This window comes from Artemia franciscana, unplaced genomic scaffold (assembly GCF_032884065.1).
Source record: "Artemia franciscana unplaced genomic scaffold, ASM3288406v1 Scaffold_712, whole genome shotgun sequence".
In the NCBI taxonomy this organism is placed as follows: domain Eukaryota; kingdom Metazoa; phylum Arthropoda; class Branchiopoda; order Anostraca; family Artemiidae; genus Artemia; species Artemia franciscana.
The window spans coordinates 167,978-177,923 of NW_027067255.1; the positions used below are offsets into that span (position 1 = coordinate 167,978).

The 9,946-nt window shown below is 34.8% G+C and overlaps 1 protein-coding gene across 3 annotated transcripts in view; it reads right to left on the reverse strand.

Annotated features, from left to right (window-relative positions):
* Positions 1-6,299, reverse strand: part of LOC136043544 (nucleic acid dioxygenase ALKBH1-like) — a 30,296-nt gene extending 23,997 nt beyond the window's left edge. The window contains exon 1 of one of the 3 annotated variants that reach the window (XM_065728465.1): positions 6,243-6,299. The gene's annotated coding sequence lies outside the window, so the exon portion shown is untranslated. Of the gene's footprint in view, positions 1-4,150; positions 4,443-5,942; positions 6,029-6,242 lie in introns of those variants that run through there. The other 2 variants (XM_065728464.1, XM_065728466.1) reach the window with 2 other exon arrangements.
* Positions 6,300-9,946: the final 3,647 nt, after the last annotated feature.

Below are 9,946 nucleotides of genomic sequence, written 5' to 3' on the forward strand. Positions count from 1 at the left end.
AAAATGACGGGTAAAATATGGGACGAATGATTTATGATATCTCCCAGTACTATAGGCTGAGCAAGTCAGAAACTGTGGACAGTTCTTTTTTATTTGTCAGAGTCTAGTAACTGGTCCTTCAGTGGGGGGGCTCTCAAGGTTGGGTAGTAGACGACAATGAGTTGGGGAATTCAAACAATTTAGTCCAAATCTATATGTTAGGCCATGTCTACGACTATCAAGTGAGTCCAAATTGAGTTGTTTCAGTGCATCCTCGTAAGTTGAGTAGTTTTGTCCAAGTATAATTTTCACAGCTCTTTTTTATATCGTCTCAAGTCTATCTGTTTGATCTTTTGTCAATCCTGGATGCCAAGCAGGACATGCATACTCATGAGAAGGTCTACCATAGCTGCAGTATATAGACTTTAAAACCTCAGTTGGTGTACTAAATCTTTTTAGGTTTGAAAATGAATGTAAAAGCAAGGCGCTTTTTTAGTCAGATACTCAACGTTCGAGTTGCATCTTAAATCATCGTCCAAAAGTATCCCAAGTATTTTAACAGTTTTCTTTGTTGGCAGTATGGAATTATGAGAAGAGTGGTTGTTACCCTTTAGGAAGGAAAACGTCATATTAGAGCTCTTAGTTTCACTGACCGTCGGTTTTACCTTTCCTAATTCAGCTTTTAGATCATGATAGATTTCGATCAAGTCAGACTGTTCAGTAGTCGGAGGGCTTAGTCGCAATGATAAAACAGTTAAATCATCAGCAAAATTTAAAACGCTCTAGAATTTTTGTTAAAATACGGTTAAAAACAATAAGAAAAGAAAGCGGGCCTAATTTAGTCCCTTGTGGCGAACCACAAAAAAATATTTACAAATTCAGATGGCTCATGATCAGGGAGATGGACACACTGAGATCTTTCAAAAAGAAAACTAGCGAGATTTGTACAACAAATGGACGGGCACCCATTGCCTTTGCTTCTTCCACAACTACATTATGATCAAGACTATCAAAAGCCTTAACTATGTCTGCAAATAATGGATCAACATCGGCCCCATTATTTTCTAAGTGCTTAAGGATAGTATCCAGCAATGCAACCAAATAATGAACAGTACTTTGCCCGGATCTAAATTCAAATTGTTGGGAATCAATATTTTCATTTATGTCATCAAATAAACAATCGAAAATAAAACTTTCAAATACTTTGAGAGAGCTGGTGTTTTCGAAATCGGCCTTATATCGGTAATATTTTTAGGTGCCTTGCATTTGGGGATTGGCGTTACATACGCCTGTTTAAAAATACATGGGAAAACATCATCAATAAAACATAGGTTAAAAATTGCCGTTAAAGGAGTATATAATAGATCAGCATACTCAATAATCAATTTAATCGGTATCTCACTAGGATAACTGGATTTACGAGAATCAAGTGCCTTCAACTTTTTAGCAACTAAACAAATCTCTAGTATAGGGATATTTGAAACTGAATCATTCGGTGGTAATTTTCTTAGTTGCAGATGAATTTTACAAATTGATGCAAAAAAGTAATTCATTTCATTAGGTAACAGGGGTTTACAATAGACATCTCTCACTTCAACTCTGGTTGCTTTTTTGCCAATAATGTTCTGAACTAAATCATGGAACTTCCTTGGGTTGGATTTATATATTTTGCTTATTATTTTAGACCCATACTGCTTACGTGAACATCTTATTTTATATACAATTAAATTTCTCACTCTTTTGAAATCTTTTACGGGTCCAGTTGAATGCAGTTCGTTTCTCACTTTTATCAGATTTCGAATCTCTTGAGTAATCCTTGGTTTATCATTAGATTTCACATTTTTTTTTTTTTTTTTTTTTTTTTTTGTGGGAAAATTTCACAGTATTTTTCTTAGAGTTCCTTATAGAATAAACTTGCCATTTTGTCACCGTCAGACAGTGAGAGAGTATCACACCAGTCACGATCTGTGAGCCATTTCTTGTAGAGGTTTACTAGTTCAGGTGTGAAAGGCCTGTACACCACACTATTTATTTGTCTATTTGGGATGAAATGATTGATGTTCCAAGCAACACACAGGTGATCACTCAAACCTAATGGGGGTAAAGTAACTGGAGTATTATAATATTCAGGACAGTTGCTAAAAATGAGATCCAACATATGGTTACCTCTTGTGGGCACATTTACAACCTGCTTAAGTGATAGTGAATTACTTAGCCATTTGGCATCTATGTCATTAAAGTCACCACACATTATGATATCAGCGTTAGGATACAAGGATTGTACATTGTTAGTGCAATTCTGTAAGTAATTCACAAGGTTTTTACAATAGGGGCCACAGGGCGGATAGTAAACAACACATATCACCAGTGATGCCACTTCCTTGGGAAGCTTCTTAGACCTGTACCACAACCCTAATACTTCAAAACCATACTTATTTGGTATATTACTGAAAGTGAGAACTCGATTTCTTATAAACGATCGACAAATAATACCAACACCACCACCAAGTGTTACTGTAATATCATTGGGTGTCATTTTAGGTTTGAAATAGGTATCATATCCCTCAAATTCGACAACATCTTCAGTCAGGGACCATGATTCACAGATACAAGCAATATCAACCAGTTCATTCTTCAAGCAAAGTTCAACCTCTTCTAATTTGTTCATAAGTGACCAGATATTTGATAATAGTTTTTTCAGAAATACATAGGGATGAAAGAACGGCTTTACACTGCAGTCTCGAATCTCCTTGCCAGCACATTGAATAGGCAATGCATAGAGCACCCCCCAAAAAAGTCCCCCCGGACCCTACTCCATGTACTACAGAAAACGTTCAACCTCTTGGCTGGTCAAGTCAACTTTCTCAAACCTCACATGAGGGATCATTGAATAATACAATGGTGGGGCGTATGTCATTATACAGGATGATAATTAAACTCAATTTCAAGAGGTCCTATCAAGAAGCTCCAAAAAAAGGAAAAAAACTCCCCAATCAAAAAATAATACCCCTCTCCATGATCCAACATTCCCCTCACAAAACCTTGGAATATACTTAAAAAACACTCCAGATGCCCCCTTTGAGATAAAAAAGATAGCTCTCTTGAGGGTTGCAATCTTTAAAGTGTTAAAATCAATGTTCTCATTAAACATTAACCTTGATGGATCTCTGCTAATAACCCTCCAAGATTCTAAATCAGCAGATGCATTACGGAATTCAAAATCTCTTCTTAACATACCAATAAAATCTGTTCTCTGGACCCCAAACCAAAACCCAACTAAAATAGTAGTGTACAACATCCCTCCAGAAATTCCTATTCAGGATCTAAAAGAAGGGCTTTCTGACAGAACTGGTAACTCAATCCCAGAACCTGATGTAACCCAATTGGGTAAACCAGATGGCAATGGCCAAAGTTAATTAAGTCTTTCTTATTCACACTAAGAGAAGAAAATAATAACCTGGATCAGGCATTCCCTTTTGGACAAAGGAAACCCCACAAGCCAAAACCTATCCAATGCCGAAAAATGTTTAAAACTAGGACACACAAAAAACACATGCAGTGAAACATTACATGAATACAATTCTTATAAAAGCTCCCACCCCACTGGAATGACAAATTGTAAAAACAATCAGCTAAAAATGTATCAACTGCAATGGTGCCCACGATTCTACAAGAAAAACTTTATGCCCTATATAAAAAACGAGCACTAACACTCCAAATAGCAACAAAAAAAAAATATACCTTACCCATTGTGTGCAGCAATGGAAGCAAATCTAGCTCAATCACAGCTGACCGAAAACTCTATGAAACCACCCAACCCTCTCACCCATAGACCAACCATTCTACGAAAAGCATCAAGCGCCCCCAATAAGACTCCTTCCTCAAGACAACCCAGCTCACACTCCTATAAGAGAGATTCACCCTGGACAAACCATCTAGCCTCTGCAAGTAATGATAGAAGATCAGAATGGGCACCTCTCCCAAGTAGAAATGAATCAGAAGTATTATTGGGAATTAATCAAATTATCAACAAAAAGTCAGATGAAAATCCAAATGAATTAACTCCTAACATGTGCATTTCTATATTAAATTATAATGTAGTACAGTCAATGAACCTACAACAACCACAAAAAAGCAAAAATCATAAGCGAATTGGCAATATTGTACCTACCCAATCAACAAAGCAGCATATCTCAATACTTCAGTGGAATGTAAGATCACTTTCAGAAAATAAGTTAAATGAACTTTTATCTTTTATGAATAATAATTCCATTGATATTGTTTGCCTTCAGGAAACGCATTTGACTAAAAACCAACAAACAAAGTCTCCAGGATATATAATCCTGAGAAAGGATAGGTCTTCACAGAGAAAAGGAGGTGGCGTAGCTATAATGTTAAATAATAATATTAAATTTTGTGGTATTAATTTCCCAGATTTCTCAAATGATGTTGATGTTATTGATGTTCAATGTCTAGATCAATAATACAAAAACATATTATCCTCTTTAATGAACCAGCTAAAATTCTCCCACATATCCCTAAATATGTCAACACTAAAGCAAATTGGACCATATTTAGAAACAAGCTTAATGATGAAATTCTAAATTTTGCCCAGAATTCACATACCTCAGTTGTAACAGCAGACACACATGTTGAAGTTATGACATCTATACTAACAAATACAGCCAATCATGCTATACTCAAAACATCACCTAGGAAAACAATCCCTAAACACGCCCCTAAAGCAAGGTGGACAAAAGATTGCCAGATTATTTGGAGAATAAAAAATGCAACTAGGAGAACATACCTAAAAAACCATCCCCTACTACATATTTAAGTGAATTACAAGCAGAGGCTAATCTTAAGAGAACAATAATTAATGCTAAATATAATTATTGGAATAATTTTGCAAACAGTCTTTCCAGAGAAACATGTGAGCCAATCATACATAAACTTATAAGCAAAATCTGTGGGAAAAAACATCCCCCAACCCACTTCTGTATGAACTAATGCATGAGAATACTCACTATGATAATGACATTGAAAAGACAAAATTATTTACTACCCTTTTCTCAAAAAAGCTAACATCTAAAAATAAAATTTCACTACTCAAATCTTGACAAATCCAATTTACCAGCTCCAATCAGGAACAGAGTATATAAACTGCCCCTTCTCAGTACATGAATTGAATAATGCAATATAACATACCAAGGCCACTGCTACAAGTAGCTATGATAATATACACCCTACATGGATAAAGAATCTTACCCCTTTGTATAAGCAGGAGCTCCTAAATTGCTATAGCCATGCAGGCCACATCCACATTCCCAAATATCTGGAAATGTTCATCTATCCTACCAATTTTAAATAAAAATAAACCTAAACATGACCCAAGTCATACAGACCTATAATGATTACTCCTGTGCTGGGAAAAGTAATGGAGAAAATGATTTACCATTGGCTGTTATGGTTTGTTGAGAAGAATAATCTGATACTACATTCTCAAACTGGCTTCAGGAAACACCACTGCTCAACAGATACTTTCATATTGTTAGCAAATGCAATAAATGAATCCCTATCAAACAATAATGTCCTAACTGCTGCATTCCTAGACTTTGAAGGAGCATATGACAGTGCTGACCACCAGATTCTTTTAGTTAAACTTGCAAATCTTGGACTACCTCCCAAACTTGTATCCTTCATAGAAAACTGAAGTTTCATTGTTTGTGTAGGCTCAGCCTCTTCACCCAAAACTTCAATAGCCAAAGGCCTTCCACAGGGTGTAGTCCTGAGCTGTCTCCTTTTGTCCCTATTTCTCTAGGACATGAACCTCCCACATACCAATCTACAGTATGCTTATGATCGGGCATTATGGGCAACTGGCAACACATTTGAGATTGCATATTCAAAGTTGCAAAATGAACTTTTCCAATTTGAAAAGTTTTCTCAGAATTCCAATTTACCTATTGCACCCACAAAGTAATTCTTGGAGTTTTAAAGTGTTTGCTTCAGGAGAAGAAAAATGCAGCACTGACGCTCAAAGATAGTTTTTAGACAGGGTAGGGGTGAAGATGAGTAAGCTACCTCAAAATACCTTCCAAGGTGATTGTTCAGGATCCAGATTCATTCCTAAGAGTTTTATTTTCACCATAATCAACTACTTTATAAACTACATAGAAGAGTTTTAATGTTTAACCACTCCTCCTAGAAAATAAACACAGTAAAATTCTGGAAACAACTTTTCAGAATGCTAAAATACTTACTTATATCATTCCTAAAAAGCACTTCAGATTATTTTTACTTCTACTTTTCTTAATGTACAAATATATAACCTAAATTATAAATTCCCTATGGAGTTTTCTATACATTACTCTTTTATTTAAATAGATTTAATGGCAAAGAAGAAATATAAATAAGAATGGGAAATAAAAAAAATATCATGAACATATAATTTAAGCTGCACATTTGCACATTCAGAGAGGAAAGAGGTGGTGTTGATGGCAGCTGTGAAGTGTTTTTAGGAACAGTTATACTAAATATGACATTTGTTTCTCTGCAAATTCAATTTTAAGCTCTTACAAAACTAAAAAAGTAAAAAAAACTAAAAAAGGTAAAAACTACAAAAAAAATTAAAAGAAAAAACTAAAAAAAGCTAAAAAACTAAAAGCTGAAAAAGAAAAAAAAACTAAAAAAAAGGAAAAAAACTGACAAATAAAGGAGAAAAAGAAAACTAAAAAAAACAAAAAAAAAAAAAAAAAAAAAAAAAAAAAAACTATAAAAGGTAAATGTATTCAAGCCGAAGTAGCTGAGTTGGTAAAGCGTTATGTTCCAGGTTCTAGGTCCGAGAGGTTCCACGTTCGAACCTTGGCTTTAGCATTAATACAAAAGAAGAAAAAAAACTAAAAAGAAAAAAAAACTATAAAACAGGTAAAACTACTAAAAAAACTAAAAAAGCTAAAAAACTAAAAAAAAATAGTAAAAAACTAAAAAAGAAAAAAAAACTAAAAAAATTAAAAAGGGTAAAAACAGCAAAAAAACGAAAAAGAAAAAAAAACTAAAAACCAATAATAAAACTAAAAACTGAAAAAGAAAAAAAAACTAAAAAAAGGAAAAAAAATGAAAAATAAAGGAGAAAAAGGAAACTAAAAAAAATTAAAATAAAAATAAAGTAAAAAAGGCAAAAACTACAAAAAAAACTAAAAAGAAAAAAGAAAAAAACTAAAAAGCTAAAAAATAGATTAAAAACCAAAAAAAACTAAAAAGAAAAAAAGGAAAAAAAACATAAAATTTATTTCATCATATACCAATTCAAAAACGAATGTATATACAGACCGGGACACAGGGAATATAAATGAGGACCGGGACACTCAAAGAGAAATTACTGACTGGGACACCGGGACACAAATGAAGACTGGGACGTGTGTGTCGAATATATATATATATATATATATATATATATATGTTTTTAACTACGTAAAACTTAAGAATATACAACATTCTTTGCTGTCCCATTGTCTGTGCATATAAATAGATTGTCGGGTTTACCGACTCTTGAACACCCGAGATATAATTGTCCATGGGAAAAACAATCCGTATTCAGATCTATACCTCGTTATTCTAATGATTGCCCTTTAGCTTTGCTGATGGTGATTGCTAATCGAACATTCCCTGTGTCCCCGTCGTAATTTATATATCCCCCTGTGCCCCCGGCGTCCCCGTTGTAGTTGTGTCCCTGTGTCCCGGTCGTCATTTATATTCCCTGTGTCCCTGTCGTCAATTGTGTCCCAGTCTGTAATTTCTCTTTGAGTGTCTCGGTCGGCATTTATATTCCCGGTGTCCCGGTCGTCATTTGTGTCCCCGTGTCCCCGTCTGTAATTTCTCTTTGAGTGTCCCGGTTGTCGTTTATATTCCCTTTGCCCCGGTCGTCATTTGTGTCCCGGTTTTCCATGGGAAAAACAATCCGTATTCAGAACTATACCTCATTATTCCAATGATTACCCTTGAGCTTTGTTGATGGTGATTGCTAATCAAACATTCCCTGTGTCCTGGTCGTCATTTATATTCCCTGTGTCCCGGTGTCCGAGTCTGTAATTTCTCTTTGAGTGTCCCGGTCGTCATTTATATTCCCTGTGTCCCGGTGTCGTGGTCGTCGTTTGTGTCCCGGTCTGTAATTTCGTCAGTCGACAAACATGACGTGAGTCGCCAAACAACTTCATGACGGCATAATGCTCAATCCTTATAGTGACGTCAGTCGACAAACATGCATGACGTCAGTTAATACACAAACATCTTATTTTTACATATATAGAAAGAAGATAGATACTAGCTGGGTCCCGGCGGCTTCGCTGACGGGCCCCAGCATGGCACGTGGCAGGCTTCTATATATGAATTATCATTTATGGAAAAAACTAGCAAAAATAGAAACTCCCAGGAAAAAACCAGCAGATAATATTCTGAATTTAATAAAAGAAAATCATAACGAAATATATTATGGATTTGTAGTACCAAAAACTAAAATTCCCCCAAAATCAATGCAGAGAGTGCAAATATCTCAAATGTTAGAACCTATTAATGTTAAAAATGAAATTTGGATAGTCTCACCGTTGGAAGATGTCCCAAAAAATGTAATCTGTGAGAACAAATTATAAGCTACGAAAAGGGTGAAGGTTACATTTGGATAACGAACACTCACGCAAATGGCCTGATTACCCTAAGCAAAGGAACATGCTTAGTAGAGATACAAGTGGTATCGGAAACCGATATAAATAATTGAAAAAATTCGGAGAAAAACTTAGTGAATAATATCAATATGCAAGTTGACAAGGAATACCCCCTTACAATATCTCAATTTCTTGAAAAATTCGAACTAAGTCACATAATGGACATCCCATTGAAACAAAAATTATGCGACTTATTATGGGAATATAAAGATGTTTTCTCGACATCTCAAGATGACATAGGACTTATCCCATTTTATGAACACGCAATACAAACTACGGGACCACCAGTGGCAAAGCAGCCCTACCGTAGTCCTTATAAACATAAAGATGTGAGAAGAAAATTGACAAAGTTGGTTTTGGAGATCTATACGAAATCATCAAGAAGCAGATTTATGAAAGCACATACTTTAGTAAGCCATAAATCATTTAATAAACCATAATTAAATTACTTCTTCAAGGCTTTGGAACTTAAAAAAAGAAATCTAATTAAATCGCTATAGAAATAGCGTCGATTATATGGAAAAGCAGGAAATAGGTAAGTGCAGGAATCAGAAGATCACTCAAACTTCTTTTTCCTTGGTTGCTGATACTCTTCAATTCACTTATTTACTGAGGTTGCCGAGATTGTCAGGATTTATACGTTTATATTTTTGTAACAGTCCAAAGCCCAGTGAGTTGTTTGAAATTGTAAAAGCTAATGGAATTAAAAGAACACCCAGTTTTGAGACATATAGCTACTCAATGGTTGTCTAGACAAGTTATTGTAGCTCAATATTGGGAACAGTAGGATAGCTTCACTTTATTCTTACATGTAGAAAGGTCTTAGTGTCCATATAGCCTGTCAAACAAAAGAAAGATCTGGTTTCATTGATTTTTTTTAAAGCTTCCTTTCCCTTCATGGTATATATTTACCTTTGCCTTAGGTCTTCAAAATATATTGAAGACCTTAAAAGGCTGTTTTAAGCAAAAGTTGCACAGATTCACCTTGCCCATAAAATTTTTTCTAAATTGTACAAGAAAATAGCACCTCAGTTTGTTTTACCTATTTATTCCAAAAATGGCGATTCCCGCTTCATTTGCCCATATAACACAAACTACTGTTTCAATTTTGAGGATGTAGATTATGAGGTTATACTGGAAGTAATATTTACCAAAGAAAAGGTATCTTGGTCTACTGCAGTTTGGTATGAAACATTTTTTTGTCATTTTTCGAAAAAAGTGAAAATTTTTCATTTTGCTCTGTCAGG